The sequence below is a fragment of the Nomascus leucogenys genome, chromosome 6 (assembly GCF_006542625.1).
Source record: "Nomascus leucogenys isolate Asia chromosome 6, Asia_NLE_v1, whole genome shotgun sequence".
NCBI classification, from domain to species: Eukaryota; Metazoa; Chordata; class Mammalia; order Primates; family Hylobatidae; genus Nomascus; species Nomascus leucogenys.
Window position 1 is genome coordinate 90,204,300 of NC_044386.1, and position 10,933 is coordinate 90,215,232.

The following is a 10,933-nucleotide window of genomic DNA, read 5'->3' on the forward strand; positions in this document are numbered from 1 at the left end:
TTTACTTGGTGAGAGTTTTGAAAAAAAGAAATTGAATTTATATGTCCTTACATTCAAACATATCTGCCTATGTTGTTTCTGTGATTACTTATTTCTGACTCCTCATAAAGGAATTTTGGATCTAGAAAGAATGTCAGACATCATCCAGCTCTGAGCTGCTCCTGGTAGGGAATGGGTAGTCTGGCAGAGTACCCAAGAATGGGTACTCTTGGGGGTACCCATTAAGTCATAGCATAAATATGGGGCATCTTTCCGGGGTATCAGTTTTACTTAGCTATTTGAGAGAAGAGCCACAATGTATATATTAAAACAACTTGGAATATCTGTGAAATCAAATGCAAAACTTGCACAGAATGTTTAAGGCAACTCACATAAGTTTCTCATTTATAGTAGTTGGCTTAGAATAATGCCTAGAGGAGCGGAGGATAGAAACCCTCATTTGCACTAGGGTTATTTCATGGGAGAAGTCCAACTCGATCACTTTTGCCATGAGGAGAGTGAGTCCCAGTGAGGCTTAGAGGGAAGGGCCTCTTCTTCCACTTTGTTGCACCCCATTTTGTCTAGCAGGGAGCCTTCATCTAGGAATGCTTGCTGATTTGCTTTGATTAGTCCTACCCACATACCCATCATCTGTGTCACTGGTGAAGAAACCAGGGCTTTTCAAGGGCTCCTTCCGGTTTCCAGCTTATTCCTCCCCAGAGCCGTGGCAGGGGAAGGAGGCCAGTCCCACCCAGGCCTGTCTTAAGCATCATTGCAGGGAGTTTGCATCACCACTGAGATGATTAGCAAAGCCTCTTTAAACAAAATCATGACCTCAGCCTGGAGTTGGCATCTTTCCCTTCCCTAGAATCTTGACAGCTCATTTTCATAGTAAACTCACAATGGGAAACAGCGTTTTCCATAGCTCCTGAGGATGAAACAAAAGGAAATACATTGACAAGCCATCAGGACTGACTGAGATTAGGTTGAAGGAAAAACTCAACCCTAGAAGACCTTTCCAGTATATACAAGGGTGTTGTTTGGAATTAATTGGAAATATTTTTGAGTGTGCCTGGCACTACAGCTGGAAACCAAGGACTTGGAATAAGATATTGTGGTGAAGCTGGGAAGTTGGGACAAGGCTAAGCATTGAAGAGAAGAAGAATAGTCCCAGCTACTCGGAAGGCTGAGTCAGGAGGATCCCTTAAGCCCAGGAGGTCAAGGCTGCAGTGAACCATGATGGCACCACTGTACTCCAACTTAGGCAACAGAGAGCAACCCCATCTTCAAATTAAAGAAAAAAAAAGGGGGTCTGTTTAAACTGTAGGTTAAGAGAGCATTTTAATCTACTCATTTAATCATTTGTTTAAGCATGAACCAAATACCAGGACCTGTGCTATATTCAATTTTGTAAAATGCCTAAGACATGATCCATGAATATCAAGAGATGGAGGGAGCCTAGGAAAGACAGCCTTCAATAATAAGACTGTGTCTATGCACTAAATGCTGTAACAGAAATCCATACAGGGAGGCACAGCCGGTGAAAACATCCCCAAGGATGCTTTGAAGCTGACTAGAGAAGCTCACACATAAGCAGCAGGGTATAATGGAAACACGCTCACTTCATTATCAAATAGATCTGAATTCAGACCCCAGCCTTGCTGCTGCTTAGCTTCATAACCTCTCTGCTGTTCAGTTTTCTTACCTGTAAAATGTTCTGAATGATCTCCACTTAACTGAGTTGGGCACACAGATCAAACTAGGTTGTTTGTAAAAAATGTCTAGCACAGACCTGGCCCAGATTAGACACTCAGTGTATGCTAGTACATTATGATGTGGCCTTCCAAGAACCTTCATACCAAGAAAGCCTTAGCCTGAATGGGAAACACAAACATTCAAGTTGCTGAATATGTATATTGCTCCATTGTAAATTAATGAATCAGTTTTTTTTCTAGATGCCATACTCTTATAAGTTGAGTCTGGTCTGCAGAAGTGTTTTGCTTCAGAGCCAACCTAATCCTGAATACACTGACAAAATGGAGGACTTCCCTGGCCAGAAACCAGCATCTTTCTATAGTTTCTTTTTTTCTTTTTATTTTTTGAGGCAGGGTCTCACGGCTGGGTGCAGTGGCTCACGCCTGTAATCCCAGCACTTTTGGAGGCCAAGGTAGGCAAATCACTCGAGGTCAGGAGTTCGAGAGCAGCCTGGCCAACATGGCGAAACCCTGTCTCTACTAAAAATACAAAAAAATTAGCCAGGCTTGGTGGCGGGCGCCTGTAGTCCCAGCTACTCAGGAGGGTGAGGCAGGAAAATCGCTTGAACCCGGGAGGTGGAGGTTGCAGTGAGCCGAGATTGTGCCATTGCACTCCAGCCTAGGTGACAGAGCGAGACTCGGTCTCAACTAAAAACAAAACAAAACAAACAAAAAAAGGACCAAGAAGCAGCTTCTCTGCTCCTTCTGGAATCTCCGCCTGGTTCAGCCCGCCTGCCTCCACTCCTGCCTCCACCATGTCCATCAGGGTGACCCAGAAGTCCTACAGGATGTCCACCTCTGGCCCCCGGGCCTTCAGCAGCTGCTCCTACACAAGTGGGCCCAGTGCCCGCATCAGCTACTTGAGATTCTCCCGAGTGGGCAGCAGCAGCTTCTGGGGTGGCCTGGGTGGAGGCTGGCTAGTGGGGCCAGCGATATGGGAGGCATCACCTCTGTCACGGTCAACCAGAGCCTGCTGAGCCCCCTTAACCTGGAGGTGGATCCCAACATCCAGGCTCTACACACCCAGGAGAAGGAGCAGATCAAGACCCTCAGCAACAAGTTTGCCTCCTTCATAGACAAGGTATGGTTCCTGGAGCAGCAGAATAAGATGCTGGAGACCAAGTGGAGCCTCCTGCAGCAGCAGAAGACGGCTCAGAACAACAAGAACAACATGTTCCAGAGCTACATCAACAACCTTAGGTGGCAGCTGGAGACTGAGCCAGGAGAAGCTGAAGCTGGAGGCAGAGTTTGGCAACATGCAGGGGCTGGTGGAGGACTTCAAGAACAAGTATGAGGATGAGATCAATAAGCGTACAGAGGTGGAGAATGAATTTGTCCTCATCAAGAAGGATGTGGATGAAGCTTACATGAACAAGGTGGAGCTGGAGTCTTGCCTGGAAGGGCTGACTGACAAGATTGACTTCCTCAGGCAGCTGTATGAAGAGGAGATCTGGGAGCTGCAGTCCCGGATCTCGGACATGTCTGTGGTGCTGTCCACGGACAACAGCCACTTCCTGGACACGGTCAGCATCATTGCTGAGGTCAAGGTGCAGTAGGAGGAGATCGCCAACCGCAGCCGGGCGGAGGCTGAGAGTATGCACCAGATCAAGTATGAGGAGCTGCAGACGCTGGCTGGGAAGCACGGGCATGACCTGCAGCATATAAAGACTAAGATCTCCGAGATGAACCGGAACATCAGCCAGCTCCAGGAGGAGATTAAGGGCCTCAAAGGCCAGATGGCTTCCCTGGAGGCCACCATCGCAGATGTGGAGCAGCGTGGGGAGCTGGCCGTTAAGGATGCCAACGCCAAGCTGTCCAAGCTGGAGGCCGCTCTGCAGTGGGCCAGGCAGGATATAGTGTGGCAGCTGCGTGAGTACCAGGAGCTGATGAATGTCAAGCTGGCCCTGGACATCAAAACTGCCACCTACAGGAAGCTGCTGGAGGGTGAGGAGAGCCGGCTGGAGTCTGGGATGCAGAACATGACTATCCATACGAAGACCACCAGCGGCTATGCAGGTGGCCTGAGCTCGACCTATGGGGACCTCACAAGCCCCGGCCTCAGGTACAGCCTGGGCTCCAGCTTTGGCTCTGGCGCAGGCTGCAGCTCCTTCAGCCGCACCAGCTCCACCAGGGCTGTGGTTGAAGATCGAGACCCGCAATGGGAAGCTGGTGTCCAAGTCCTCTGATGTCCTGCCTAAGTGAACAGACGCGGCAGCCCCTCCCACCCTACCCCTCCTGCGGCTGCCACAGGGCCCTAGAGGGAGGCCGCTGTGCATGGTATCACAGGGAACAGGAGACCCACCTGAGGCTCAGCCCAAGCCCTCAGCCCACCCGCGGGGGAGTTTACTGCCTGGGGACACCCCCTTACCCATGCCTCCAGCTACAAAACAATTCAATTGCTTTTTTTTTTTGGTCCAAAAATAAAACCTCAGCTAGCCCTGCCAACTGTCAAACAAACAAACAAACAAACAAACAAAAACAAAAAACAAAAAGGAGAGATGAGGTCTCACTCTGTCACCCAGGCTCAAGTGCAGTGGAGTGATCATAGCTCACTGTATCCTCAAACTCCTGGGCTCAAGCTATTTTCCTGCCTCAGCCTCCCAAGTAGCTGGGACTACAGGCATGCCACCACACCTGGCCAGTTTAAGTTTTTTGTAGAGATAGGGTCTTTCTATGTTGTCCAGGCTGGTTTCTAAGTCTTGGCCTCCCAAAGTTCTGGAATTACAGGTATATGGCATTGCACTCTGTCCTATAGTTTATTTCTAACTTCAATATGAATTAAGATAGTTATCCATAGGTATGAGATTTTTATGAGAATTGTCCATTAATATTTATTCTTTCTTGCCTAACAATATCAATCCCCAGTTTTAGATGGCTATATGGCCACCTAATTAGTGATTACATTTCCTAGCCTGCCTTGCATATTGGTATAATCATGTGACTAAATTCTGGCCAATAGGATGTGAACAGAAAGGTTTTCTGGCGCTTCTGGGTTGTGCGTCTCTGGCTTTTTCCTCTACCCGTTGGCTAAAGTGGCCTTGTCGAACCCAAGGATGGAAGCCACATGTTAAGGAGAGTTGAACTGACAAACATGCTCTGGATTTATTTGCTGGGCTATAATCTGGATCATTATTTTAGAAAGAAAGAATCTCACACCTTGTCTAATAGACTGTATTAACCTGTATCCTACTTAATATCTAATACTAATGCCTAATATTAATAGAAGATTGAAGTACCTAGTTCAAGGCCTAGGATATAGTAGCTACTCAATAAATTGGTGTTGAATTTGAATATAACAACTTAAACATTTATTGCATGGCAAAAGCACGCAAATTATGTGGTAAGAATGATGCAGGAGTCCAAAAGGAATAGAATGTAGTTCCCCCTATTAGCATAGGAGCTCGTGTTCTAGTGGGGGAACCAGATTCTTTATTTCTTCTTCTTCTCTCCGTTCAGAAGAATAGCATGATCAGCATTATCAATGGAAGTCAGTTCATTGCTGCAGGTGGTAAAAACAGTGGGGTTTTCTAAAGGGCCCTCAGTACTGTCTCCCACTCCACTAAGTTTGAGGTGCTCCCCACAAAGCAACAACATCCCCAGTTTGGGTCCCACCATTTAAAAATAACATCTTGCTCTCATAATATTAATTTCTTTGTAGCATATTATCAAATTGTTTTGACACATACTTTGGAAAGTATATTCAAGCTTTACCTGCCATTCATGTCTTGTGGAGGACTGGTTTATCAAACTGATGGGGAATGTCACATGTTAAAAATAGATGGAGACCCTTAGCCAGGCATGGTGGCATGCACCTGTAGTCCTAGCTACTCGGGAGGTGAGGCAGGAGAATTGCTTGAACCCAGAAGGTGGAGGCTGCAGTGAGCCAAGATCACACCACTGCACTCCAGCCTGGGTGACAGAGCGAGACTCTGTCTTAAAAAGAAAAAATAGTTCAGTTTTATTTTAGAGGGGTGAAAGAAGGACTAGATCTAGGCGAGTGATCGGTAACCGCAGGTATAAAAGTGATTGGTAGAAATTCTAAGAAACACAGGCACAGGTACTCATTTTTTTCTTGAGGGAAAACCTAAAGAACTTACACAATGCTGGACCACACATAGCAAGAGAGCCAGCTGCCTACTCCGGCCTGAAGGGCGAGCCCACCCTGGTCCTCCATTCCCCAGGAAGACACAACAGCAGTCAATTCTTCTCCCTGATCAGGGTGAGGGCTTCATTAGGTCAGCGATTCTCAACTGAAGTTGCATGTTAGAATCTTGGAATCACCTTGGGGGCTTTTAAAAATTCTGATGCTGGCCGGGCGCGGTGGCTCACGCCTGTAATCCCAGCACTTTGGGAGGCCGAGGCGGGTGGATCACGAGGCCAGGAGATCGAAACCATACTGGCTAACACGGTGAAACCCCGTCTCTACTAAAAATACAAAAAATTAGCTGGGCATGGTGGCACGTGCCTGTAGTCCCAGCTACTCAGGAGGCTAAGGCAGGAGAATCGCTTGGACCCGGGAGGTGGAGGTTGCAGTGAGCTGAGATTGTACCACTGCGCTCCAGCCTGGGTGACAGAGCAAGATCCCATCTCAAAAAAAAAAAAAAAAAAAAAAATTCTGATGCCCTACCAATTAAGTTCTGGGGTTAAGACCTAGACATCAAACATCAGGCATCATACCTAGCTTTCAAAGCTCCCAAAATGATTCCAACATGCGGCAAAATTCAAGAACCTCTGTGTTCGATCTTTCAAGCCTTATTTTTCAGGTTCCTCCCAACAGGTCTGGAGACTTTGGCTACTGGTTCATCTGATCTCCAGGTGCAAGTAACCAGCACAATTCAACCCCAGCATCTTCCCAGAGTTTACTGAGGAACTGGGTGACTCAAAGATGCATTTCTCGTGTGCACTATTTCTTAGCAGGAGCAGGCATCAGACCAGGCTGCTGCAAACAATTGTTCAGGTTGTGCACAGCATGAGGATGCTTGGCATAGGGGATAAAGGGATGAATGACTGCCTAAACTCTGCTCACCAAGCTGTCACCCTGGCCTCGGACTTGGTGTAACTAGAGGGGAAAAGGGTAACTATTTCTAATTCTCACACATGAGCTAAAGTGGCCCTTTGTGCCAGTAGTGGCCCTGGTTCAGGCCTGCCTAAGGTAGAGGCAAAGTGAAATTCAAGGACCACGTGCATCAGAATTACTAAGGAACTTATTTAAATGTATAGCCTGCATCTTCACTCCAGATCAAATGAGTCATATCTCTGAAGACACAGCCTAGAAATCTGTGTATTTAACAATCTCCCAAGTGGTTTCCATCAAGCTGAAGTTTGGTGGCCACTGACCGAATGTATGGGATGGTCTTTCAATAAAAATAACAAATTGAACATCTCCTACATGCCAGGCCCAGGACACCATTCAAGGATATGAGAGCAAATAAGACCCCATCCTTTCCTCAAGTATTCTGGTCTAATAGAAGACAGACAAAAGCTGTGGGTCCCAGGAGGAGCCCAAACTATGACTTCTGCTGGAGTTCAGATATCTGGCATATTCAGAGAACCAGTTAGCAGATCCAAAAATCCCTACAGGAGGGACTGAAGCTCCTTCCAGAAGAATAGTCATCCCGGAGAAATAGGAGCCAGGCACCACAAGCCTGACCCACTAACAAAGCCTCCATTGTCAGAAAAGATGAGTGATTTGGGGGACAGAGTAGTGTCTGATATGTGTTTGTTTGCCTGTGGGCCAAGGCCCTGCTACCCAACCTCTGTGGTCATATATCTGAGCCCCGTGGAAAGCTAGGGGGACTGTACATGAAAACTGAAAAGCCTGTTTCCCTATAACCCCTATAAACTATTTCAGCAGAAGGAATATGACTTTGGGACTCCACTGTCTGAGGGTGCACATCACAAGGGGAGGCATTTTTTGCCACTGCTCAGAATAACATCTCACAGCTTTGGCACCTCCTGTGCTGCTCATCAGCTGCAGGAGGAGACTTTGGTGACTGGTGGACACAGTTGTGCCCAGGGAAGTGCTTGTAGTGCCCATTGGACAGGGTATTATCTAGCAGAGGAGGCTGGGGCAGTAAAGGAGGGACAATGTGCAGACACCAGGTGGTGACTAGCTAGATTCTTCTATGAACACATATGAGACACCCCCAGGGAATGTCCACAGATACTTGGGCAGTGTTTGAGGGGCTAGGTTCATGTATTAATAACGTTAGTGGGTAAAAGGGCTCAAGTGGAAAGAGCTCCCCCCAGAATGGGTGACAGACTCTGTTTCTCTCCATTTGTCATCACTTTTACAGCAAGAACTTGGTGCCTAATCAGGATGACTTCTAATTTGTAGCCCAGACTGCACATTCTAAAGACACTGAGAGGCCCTGAGGCATGGGCACCAGGATGGATGAGGCATTGAGAGGGAAGAGCAGGGCCCTGGAGTTCCCAAGGGGAGAGGTGTGGGTGATTTCCTTTGCCTAATTTAGACGGTCTAGCGCATTCTGGCTCCAGGCTGCCTTTCCGCCCTCATCTCATGTTAGTCTTGCCCTCACTCCCTCTGCTCTGGCCATACTGAATTTCTCTTAGTTTATCTCAAGGTACCACTCTTCTGTCCCTTAAACGTGCTGTTTCAGATGCGTGACATGCTTATTCTCTCCTTTTTACCTGGCCAACTTCTAATCTTTCAGGTTTTAGCTAAGATATCACTCGGGAACTTTTCTGGATTTGCCAGTTTAGTGTACAGGACATTCAATGCTGTCCATAAATTCAGATGTGGAGAAAATGTAACTCTTTGGGGTGATGGAAATGGAATCTCAGTTTCAATTTGGGTTCTTCTCATAACTTGGGCTAGGGTCAAAATTCCAGGTGTCTGCTCATCAGTTATCTGTGTATCCAGGAATCTAGCAACTGAGATGTCCATATCATTAGGTCAGGGCTCTCTTAGCTGCTTCAATGCCAAATTTGGGGCACTAGGGTCTTTGCTAGGCCCTCTATAACCCCATGTGCCTAGAGTCAACACCACCAGCACAATCATTTTCTTCCTTTTTTCTCCTGCTTCCATTCTGGAAGAAGTCTTTTCCAATTCAGGGGCAAGTTTCTTTCATCTTGAACTTGGATCCTCCAGCAATCCTCCTGCCTCAGCCTCCCACGGTGCTGGGATTACAGGTGTGGACCCCATGCCTAGCCATTTCTCTTAACCCAAATCCCTGTTCTGCTCAGTGGTTACTGACTTCTTTCCCAAAACTTTGTATTAGTTTCATAAATACAGAAAGGTTGAAATAATAATAAAATGAACATTCTTATGCACTCTCCTGAATTCAAAAATCGTTAAAAATTTATCACCATCTTTTTTTCACCTCTCGGTACTTCAGCCTGTCTTCTAAAGAGAAAGACATTCACCTACAAAACCACAATACCATGTTTGCATGTAACAAAACTGTTGATAGTTCCGTAAAATTATCTAATAGCTAGTTCGTATTCATTTCCCCAAAATGTTTCATTCCAAGAATGTTTGTTATGCTTCAGAACAAAAACCAGGATCCAATTTAGAGTCACACATTGCATTTGCTGTTTAGGTTGTTCTAATTTATTTACATCTAGAATAGTCCCTCCACTATTTTATATTGTTATTGTTGCTTCGTGACATTGAAGTTTTGAAGGATTCATGTCCGTTATCCTAAAGAATTCAGGCTTTTGAAAACAAAAGCCAGAGAACTCTGCCCCAGACTTTCCCTGAGGCAAGAAGTATAACCTACTTGTCTGGTTTTTTGAGGACTGAGAGTTTTCCCTGGCCATGGGACTTTCAGCGTCAAAACCAAGAAAGTCCTGGGCAAGCCAGGATGAATTGGTCACCCTAGAGGCAAGAAGGTATGGATTTGGATATTTGCTTGAATGGTTGCAAGGCATAGAGTGAAACATTTTTTAAAATGAATAATCCAATATTATGCAGCCACACTTGATTAATAAGTAGGTTCATAGCATCCTGTGGTTATACTCTTGCAATATGCATCATATTTTTCACTCTGTTTAACGTCTGAATTTCCCAGTAGACAGTAAACTCCACGAAGGCAGAGACATGTATATCTTTCTCATTACTCTAATCTCATTGCATCCCCATAGTTCTGGTACACGTCAAGTATTTATTTATTTATTTATTTATTTATTTATTTATTTTTGAGATGGAGTCTCTCTCTGTCACCCAGGCTGGAGTGCAGTGGTGCGATCTTGGCTCACTGCAACCTCTGCCTCCAGGTTCAAGTGATTCTCTTGCCTCAGCCTCCCAAGTTGCTGGGTCTACAGGCATGTGCCACCATGCCTGGCTAATTTTTGTATTTTTAGTAGAGATGGGGTTTCACCATGTTGGCCAGGATGGTCTCCATCTCTTGATCTCGTGATCCACCCACTTCAGACTCCCCAGTTGCTGGGATTACAGGCGTGAGTGACCATGTCTGGCCACTAAGACATTTTTAAATAGTAAGGCTGCAGCCCACTGGTAATTTCCATACCCCTGTTCACTGAGTATTATTAGGTTAGGTTTCTGCATAGAAATCTTAACAAGCATTCTGTGCAACTGTCCTGGCCTTACAGATGAGACTTCAGAAGTTTAAATCATCTTCAAGATCAAATTAAGACCTTAACTTCTAAGTCCTCAGGGTCTTCATGCAGTGAGGGGATATAGATAAGAGTAGAAAATTATCTGGGAATCTGGAGATACTTAACCCATTGGCTAAGCAGCACTGGACCATATACCAAGGTCCTAAGGAAATCAATCACACCTTAAGAAAATTTAATTAAATTGGACAGAAATTAACATAATTTCATTCAGTCCTTGCCTTATTCTCCAGATTTGAATCCCCCAGGGTCATTAAATGATTGGCCAAGGAGAGGTTGGGGTTGGAAAGTTGAAATAAGGTATAATTATGAACCTGGCCTGAACTCCAGATCGATTCAAGGCCAAGTCTGGCCTTTGGAAAGTCTTTGGGGTTAAAGATTTGGTAACGGACTTAATGTAGCATTGGGTACCTGATTATAGAGAATTCAAGTGGAGGCTGATCGGAACGGAATCCTGAAGGCCAAGTGCCCAAGGCTATCAAGGTCCAAGCAAAAGACAGCATATCTCAATGCCTGCTTTCTCATTCCTTTCACCCTCTTTGGAAGAAGGTCTAGTTGAGACCCGTGCTGAGTCATGTAGGCCTGCCTTTGTGACAGGAATC

The 10,933-nt window shown here is 45.9% G+C and overlaps 1 pseudogene; it reads left to right on the top strand.

Annotated features, from left to right (window-relative positions):
• Positions 1-2,446: 2,446 nt before the first annotated feature.
• LOC100597654 lies at positions 2,447-3,935 on the top strand (annotated as a pseudogene).
• The last annotated feature ends 6,998 nt before the right edge of the window (positions 3,936-10,933 follow it).